We start from the raw sequence: 6,795 nt of genomic DNA, 5'->3' as shown, positions 1-6,795 counted from the left end.
GCAATGCTTCTGAATCTAGCAGTAATCAAGAAAACAACGAAAAAGTCAAGGAACCACATAACACATCTCAAACACACACACTAAAATCACTTTATTCAACCAGCTAAGTTTGATAGCAGCTGTTTTTAAGTGTCCAGAATCTTGTTTATTTGCTTATCAAATCCAGAACCTTTCATTTCTGTATTTTCTAATCACTATGCATCAGTCATAATACTTAATTTGGAATTGAAAACCTTTCATGTATACAGTTAACATTCAATACCTGCTCACCTTTAATGTTTGTTTGAAGTTAAGCACAAAGCTACACAATAGTCTATGTGTGTTCTGCCCACTACGGGTATCGAAACCCGGTTTCTAGCGTTGTAAGTCCTTAGACTATCGCTGTGTCACGATATTATTATTGTGTATTTTTTGCATTTGTTTATTCAAAATTTATTTTAATATTATTTAATGTAGTTGTGAGATATTTTATTTTGTGTGTATATTCACTGTTAAAGTGTATTTGTAATATTCATGCATTCATTATTATAAATGTTTACTTTGTTAAAGGGAATTTCAAGGCTTCTTGAAGTGTTTAATGTACATTAAAAAGCTAAAGGGTTTGTTCAATGTGCTTGTCTATTAGATGCACAAACGTTCAGCTTGATGTATTGTAAGATATCTGGTTTTGTATTTTAGATTTTAAGTTAATTACTTGTTTTGTGTGATAATGTTATTTTCTGCTGCACGAGTGCATGAATATATCAATACCGTTTTTAAAAGTTTTTCTTTTTTCTTTTATGTACTTAATTTGGTATTACCAGTATTTTTTACATTACTTGTTGAAAGTTTCATTTCCACTGTCAAGGTTGGGTGTAATATAATAACGTGTGTCCACCAAAGGTGTAATATAATAACATGTGTCCACCAAAGGTGTTAGCTAACAACACGTGTCCACCAAGGGTGTAATATAATAACATGTGTCCACCAAGGGTGTAATAACAACAGTTGTTCAACAGAGTGTGAATTAATAACACGTGTCCACCAAAGGCATAAACTAGCAAACGTGTATACCAAGGGTGTCAGCTAACAACACGTGTCTACCAAGGGTGTAAACTAATAATACGTGTCAACCAAGGGTGTAAACTAATAATACGTTTCAACCAAGGATGTAAACTAATAACACATGTCCACCCAGGATGTAAATTAACAACACAAATCCAACAAGTGTGGAAGTTAATAAGTTCGCAAAAGAATTAAAAGCCTCACCTATTTAATAGCTACGATGAACTTACATTAACTGACCTATTTTAGTAGCTATGATGAACTTACATTAACTGTCTATTTAGTAGCTACCATGAACTTACATTAACTGACCTATTTAATAGCTACCGTAAACTTACATTAACTAACCTATTTAGTAGCTATCATGAACTTACATTAACTGACCTATTTAATAGCTACCGTAAACTTACATTAACTAACCTATTTAGTAGCTATCATGAACTTACATTAACTGACCTATTGTCGAAACATTGTACATTTGCTGTTATGTTAAACTTATATTAAAGTTTTTCTTCATTACCCATTCAAGCCGTCTTCAACCGTTATTAGTCTCAAAGTGGGTTCCTCATCATCGAATATTCTGTAGTGTAAAGAAGTTTTGTACATACATTTGACTTATTTTGAATATATTATTTTCAAACAAATGGATTGTGTGCTGTCCGTTTATTGTTCGAATTTATCGCCAACAAGTCACAGACACCTACTGCAGAAGAATCTCAACCTAATCATATACAAATTGGTGGACACATGTTATTATATTACACCTTTAGTAGATTTTACTTGCTCGTTTATTTCCTTATTGGACACTACTCGGACGTCGAATCCAGGTACATATTATGGCCGTACTAAGACCTTTATCATGATGAGGATGTCAAGATGACATTCCAAGTCATTTTTTAAGTGACCCGTGTTTTATGAGATTGTTATATGCTACGACCTATATTTTGATGAGTATTAAGGTATGTATGTCTGCGGACTTATAACGCTAGAAAGCGGGTTTTGATACCCGTGGTGGGCAGAGCACAGATAGCCCATTGTGTAGCTTTGTGCTTAATTTCAAACAAACAAACCCCCCCCAGGAACCAAGGGGTGTATTTTCCCTGCAATTTGTTGAATATTAAAAGTAAGTTCAATTCGGAAAATCCCAAAGAGGGTGGTTTGGGTCGTAATATTTTCGAGACAACTTCGAGACAAGTTTTCGTTTATTAATTGACAATTTTTTTACAGCATCCTCAAGTCTCCATACTAACTAGTACTAAAGTCTACCCGCTGGGAGTAAATTCAGCATATATCAATAAAGCCACATTCTTAGCTTTTATGCTTCTGCTATCACCTTTTTATGTTTAACTTTCAATTGAGATACGAACTATCTCACCTGCGATTCGGTAGAGAAGGTCGAAGCATCACGATAGTCAGCAGTGGGATGAGCAGACAGGAACACTTTGAAAGCAGCTACAGGCATAATATTCGTGCACAGTATCTACTAAGGTGGTTCTAAACGGTTCCTTAATACCTCTGCGTGTCATTTGGAAACTTCCATGCTTCTTATGCTTGACCATTAAGCTCATGATGCACTGACGGATTTCAGTCACCTGACCACTTCAAATCACTTTTCCCAGCCCCAATGCTAAAAGAGAAAAGGGAAATGCCTTCTTTTAGCTAATAATCATATCCAAAAAATTTCAGTTCAAATTAATAAAAACCGCATTGGGTACTTTTTTGTTTTTAAACATAAATGCGCCCCCACTGGCTCTTGAGGGGCATGTTAAATACAAAACAAAATTTTACAGTTGCTGGCGAGGCCAGACTTTAACTGAAAAGGGGATTTATATTTTTCAAATATGGTTCGTGAAAGAGACAGTGTGACAGGTTGAAAGTCACCTTTAGGCATGTAGAACACGTATGAGTAAACTACTGCAAGACTCGGCAGCCTTCAGATTTATGCTAGTGCTAGGCCTTGGATACTTGTTGGAATATGAACTAAAACCCAACTTCTTTTCTTCAAACCAAGTTAAATAAAGATAAGGTTTTTCAACCGATCTCTAGATTTCGGAACTTTAATCAGGTAAAAACGTTTTCCCATCACATACCTTGTCTAGGATTTTAAGAACGTGATGTTGGCAAGAGGGTAGAGTTTGAGAGAAATAAATTTTACTTCATACTACCATTTATTTGCTTTCAGAAAGTAAACTTATCCACTGAGGGTATAAACTAAGAAGTAAAGCCCTTTAAGGATGGAGAGCAAGAAGTAAAATGCTTTAAGGGTGAAGACTAACAAAGAAAACCCACTAAGAGTGTACATTAACAAATAAAGTCGAGTAAGACTGTGTACTAACAAACAAAGAAAACCCACTAAGAGTGTACATTAACAAATAAAGTCGAGTAAGACTGTGTACTAACAAACAAAGAAAAAACTATTTTATAGCCCCACGACTTTCTTGGTTACAGGATTCTTAATAACATATGAATCGCATAAAAAAAATACCGCTAATTACTGCTGCGGTATCCGATATCTTTTAAAATAAAAATTAGTGATTTCACCGAATTTTGTTTCGGTTACTTGTTTACACTGAATGTTTTACCAGTTACAACCAAAGAATGACTCTATATGATGTAATATGTGGACCCCACCAGTGATGAATGGTACACAAACAAATCAGTAGTTTTAGGGTCAATTTGATCCTCTTACAACGGAACAAATACCCCTTTTCTGGTGAGGTCAAAGGTCGGTACCGAGTGTCCAGGTGCATAATAAGCTTAGTTTTGAACATGATAGGAATTTCGGTATAGATCTGGAATCTCGAACCTCGGGGTAAAGGTAAGTAAGCAAAATCCGAAAACCACAGACAGCTGGGGAGTAAGTAGGCAAACCCAAGTTGGTTGGGATCTATAAATCCCAGTATCCATCAATTTTAATGTGGAAGGAAAACGGGAGTACCCCAAAAAATTTTGATCGTAACACTAAGTTTGTTCTTAGGCTTTAACATGTCTGTCATTCACTGAAAAGAAGTAATTTCTACGTCTTTCCGATATTTTAACTAAGCATGTTAACGAGTTTCAAGTGAAGGCTTCAAAAAATCAAAGTGCTTGTCCACGATATTTCATTGACTGAAAGATATGTAGAACAACTTCTGTCGTTTGGAAGGGAAATCGGCTACTTCCTGAACAAAGCTTTGTTGTTCTGAATAAAAACAAAACAAAACACTTCCTCAACATTACAAGAGGTTTGGGGAATCATAAAGTAGAACTTACATGAAAAAATATCGTTACCAATGTTGTCGAAGCCCTCTATAACTATAAGGCTGGCGAATTTGCTTTTATGTTATTGATAATAAAACTTATAAAAACGTGAACTGCAAACCCTGGAGTTTCCATTATTTAAAGGTTTTAAAACTTAGAAAATGTTTATTATCTGATAAGCCTCAAATTACGGGGATCCAAAATAATTATTAGGGACAATTACCCCTCGTGTCCCTCATAGCTGCATGGAAATTAGTTTTTTCTTCCCTAAAATATTTTTCTAACATTCACTTCAAGAGCTGTTGCAAAGTTAAAATTTGAAACTATTTCCCCAGTTTAGCACAATAAAATATGCTTTACACCTTATCGCTTACACTGCTATAATAATTACACTAAGTTTCCCTCTATCAAATGATGTTCTAAGTTATAACACTAATTACAACAGTAAGTTTGTGCTACGTACTTCCTTACCTTTTCTTGCACAAGACAGCTAAACAACTTCGTACCACTGGCGCTTGTTTTGATTCATTCTCACCACAAAGAGAACTTTCCGAGTTACATTCTGGACGAGAAGATTACAGACCACCAGTTTTATCACTGAAGGATAGACGTTTTACAGGAAATGTTCTTGCCAGCCAACACTTTCACTTGCACACTTCGTTCCCAACACACACAATGCCTGTCAGCTGTGTAGAAACGGGGCTCTTCTGGCACGATGATCGGAATCTGTTCAGGTACGTAAGTAACTTGCTCCAGGGCGCATGCGCCTCTTAATTAAGGTTTGTTTTTTTTTTTACTGGCATAGTTCTATCAGTCATTGGTAGAAATTTGTTCAAAGACCACCAGGACGCAGTTGCAATTTACAAGTTGAAACTTTTACTACTTGGACTCTAAGTTATTGGTGTAAGGAATATTTTGCAGTTAGAAGTAGCGATATTTTCAAAGTTAAGGCAGTCATCAGATCATTTAAGGCCTCCATAGGTGCTCAGCATGAAATAACAACTCGTTGCAGCGCTTATAAGTTGTTTCCAATATTTTCAAAGTTAAGACAGTCATGCGATCATTTAAGGCCTCCATAAGTGCCCAGCACGAAATAGCAACTCGTGGCAGCGCTTATAAGTTGTTTCCAAACCTGGTCATCCAAGGATAAATCCGGTGCTAATCTTCAAGGCTGAAGTGAAGAGGGTGGCCTTGCGCATTTTAATAATAAAACAAAAGCTGTTATTTAATTGTTATTTCACCTCAATAATAACACAACAACAACAACAAAAAAACTCAAGTCAAAGCAGGCGCGTTGGTCAAGTCTGTCGCATGCTTTAATCTTTACAACAAATAAATTCCTGAATTACACTTTAAAAGAAAAAAAAATGATCGCTTTTTCCTAAGAAAACTTGACTACTGAAGGAATGCTGGTAAAATTGATAACAATACAACAGGTTTGTATAATGCTTGCTTTGGTGAGAGTGTTTAAAGTGCCAAGGGCTTCATTTATAAGGGAACGCTGGCCCGGCACTCGACTCGCAATCTGAGGGTCGCAGGTTCGAATCCCCGTCCCACCAAACATGCTCGCCCTTTCAGCCGCGGGGGCGTTATAATGTGAGGTAAGTCCCACTATTCTTTGGTAAAAGAGTAGCCCAAGAGTTGGCGGTGGGTGGTGATGACTAGTTGCCTTCTCTCTAGTCTTACACTGCTAAATTAGGGACGGCTAGCGCAGATAGCCCTCGTGTAGCTTTGCGCGAAATTCAAAAACATGGGAACGCTAAACCTAAAATTATCGTTGGGTTTGGATCCCATCGGCTTTTTTTAAACACATTTTTAAACTGTTTATGGACCCTTTCGTTATGAAATAACATACATCGTAATTATCTTAACGAATATAAATAAATATAACATAACTGGCATTTACCACAATAAATAAGTTTTTTTTTTAAACAGGAAATCGACCCTTTATGATCTTAAGGTAACGATTGTCATACAGTTTACATGTATTTAGGTATATTTAAAAACAGAAAACAGAAGTAATGGGTTGCTGAAAACTAAATTGAATTACAAACTGTTTTCCTAGAGGCAGAAGGATGTAGATGTAGGTCATCCCTGCCTCCTCTTCCTAGGCAGAAGGTTGTAGATGTAGGTCATCTCTGCCTCCTCTTCCTAGGCAGAAGGATGTAGATGTAGGTCATCTCTGCCTCCTCTTCCTAGGCAGAAGGATGTAGATGGAGGTCATCTCTGCCTCCTCTTCCTAGAGGCAGAAGGATGTAGATGTAGATCATCTCTGCCTCCTCTTCCTAGGCAGAAGGATGTAGATGTAGATCATCTCTGCCCCCTCTTCTTAGGCAGAAGGATGTAGATGTAGGTAATCTCTGCCTCCTCTTCCTAGGCAGAAGGATGTAGATGTAGGTCATCTCTGCCTCCTCTTCCTAGGCAGAAGGATGTAGATGGAGGTCATCTCTGCCTCCTCTTCCTAGAGGCAGAAGGATGTAGATGTAGGTCATCTCTGCCTCCTCTTCCTTG

General features: G+C 36.9%; 1 protein-coding gene across 2 annotated transcripts in view; it reads right to left on the bottom strand.

Annotated features, from left to right (window-relative positions):
* Positions 1–5,037, bottom strand: part of LOC106472432 — a 26,801-nt gene extending 21,764 nt beyond the window's left edge. Inside the window, exon 1 of one of the 2 annotated variants that reach the window (XM_013933081.2) lies at positions 4,748–5,037. The gene's annotated coding sequence lies outside the window, so the exon portion shown is untranslated. The remainder of the gene's footprint in view (positions 1–4,747) is intronic. The other variant, XM_022401006.1, reaches the window with a different exon arrangement.
* Between the last annotated feature and the right edge of the window lie 1,758 nt (positions 5,038–6,795).

Source organism: Limulus polyphemus, unplaced genomic scaffold, assembly GCF_000517525.1.
Source record: "Limulus polyphemus unplaced genomic scaffold, Limulus_polyphemus-2.1.2 Scaffold5332, whole genome shotgun sequence".
In the NCBI taxonomy this organism is placed as follows: Eukaryota; Metazoa; Arthropoda; class Merostomata; order Xiphosura; family Limulidae; genus Limulus; species Limulus polyphemus.
The sequence above is the reverse complement of the archived record's forward strand: the minus strand, read 5'-3'. Positions and strand labels throughout refer to the sequence as shown.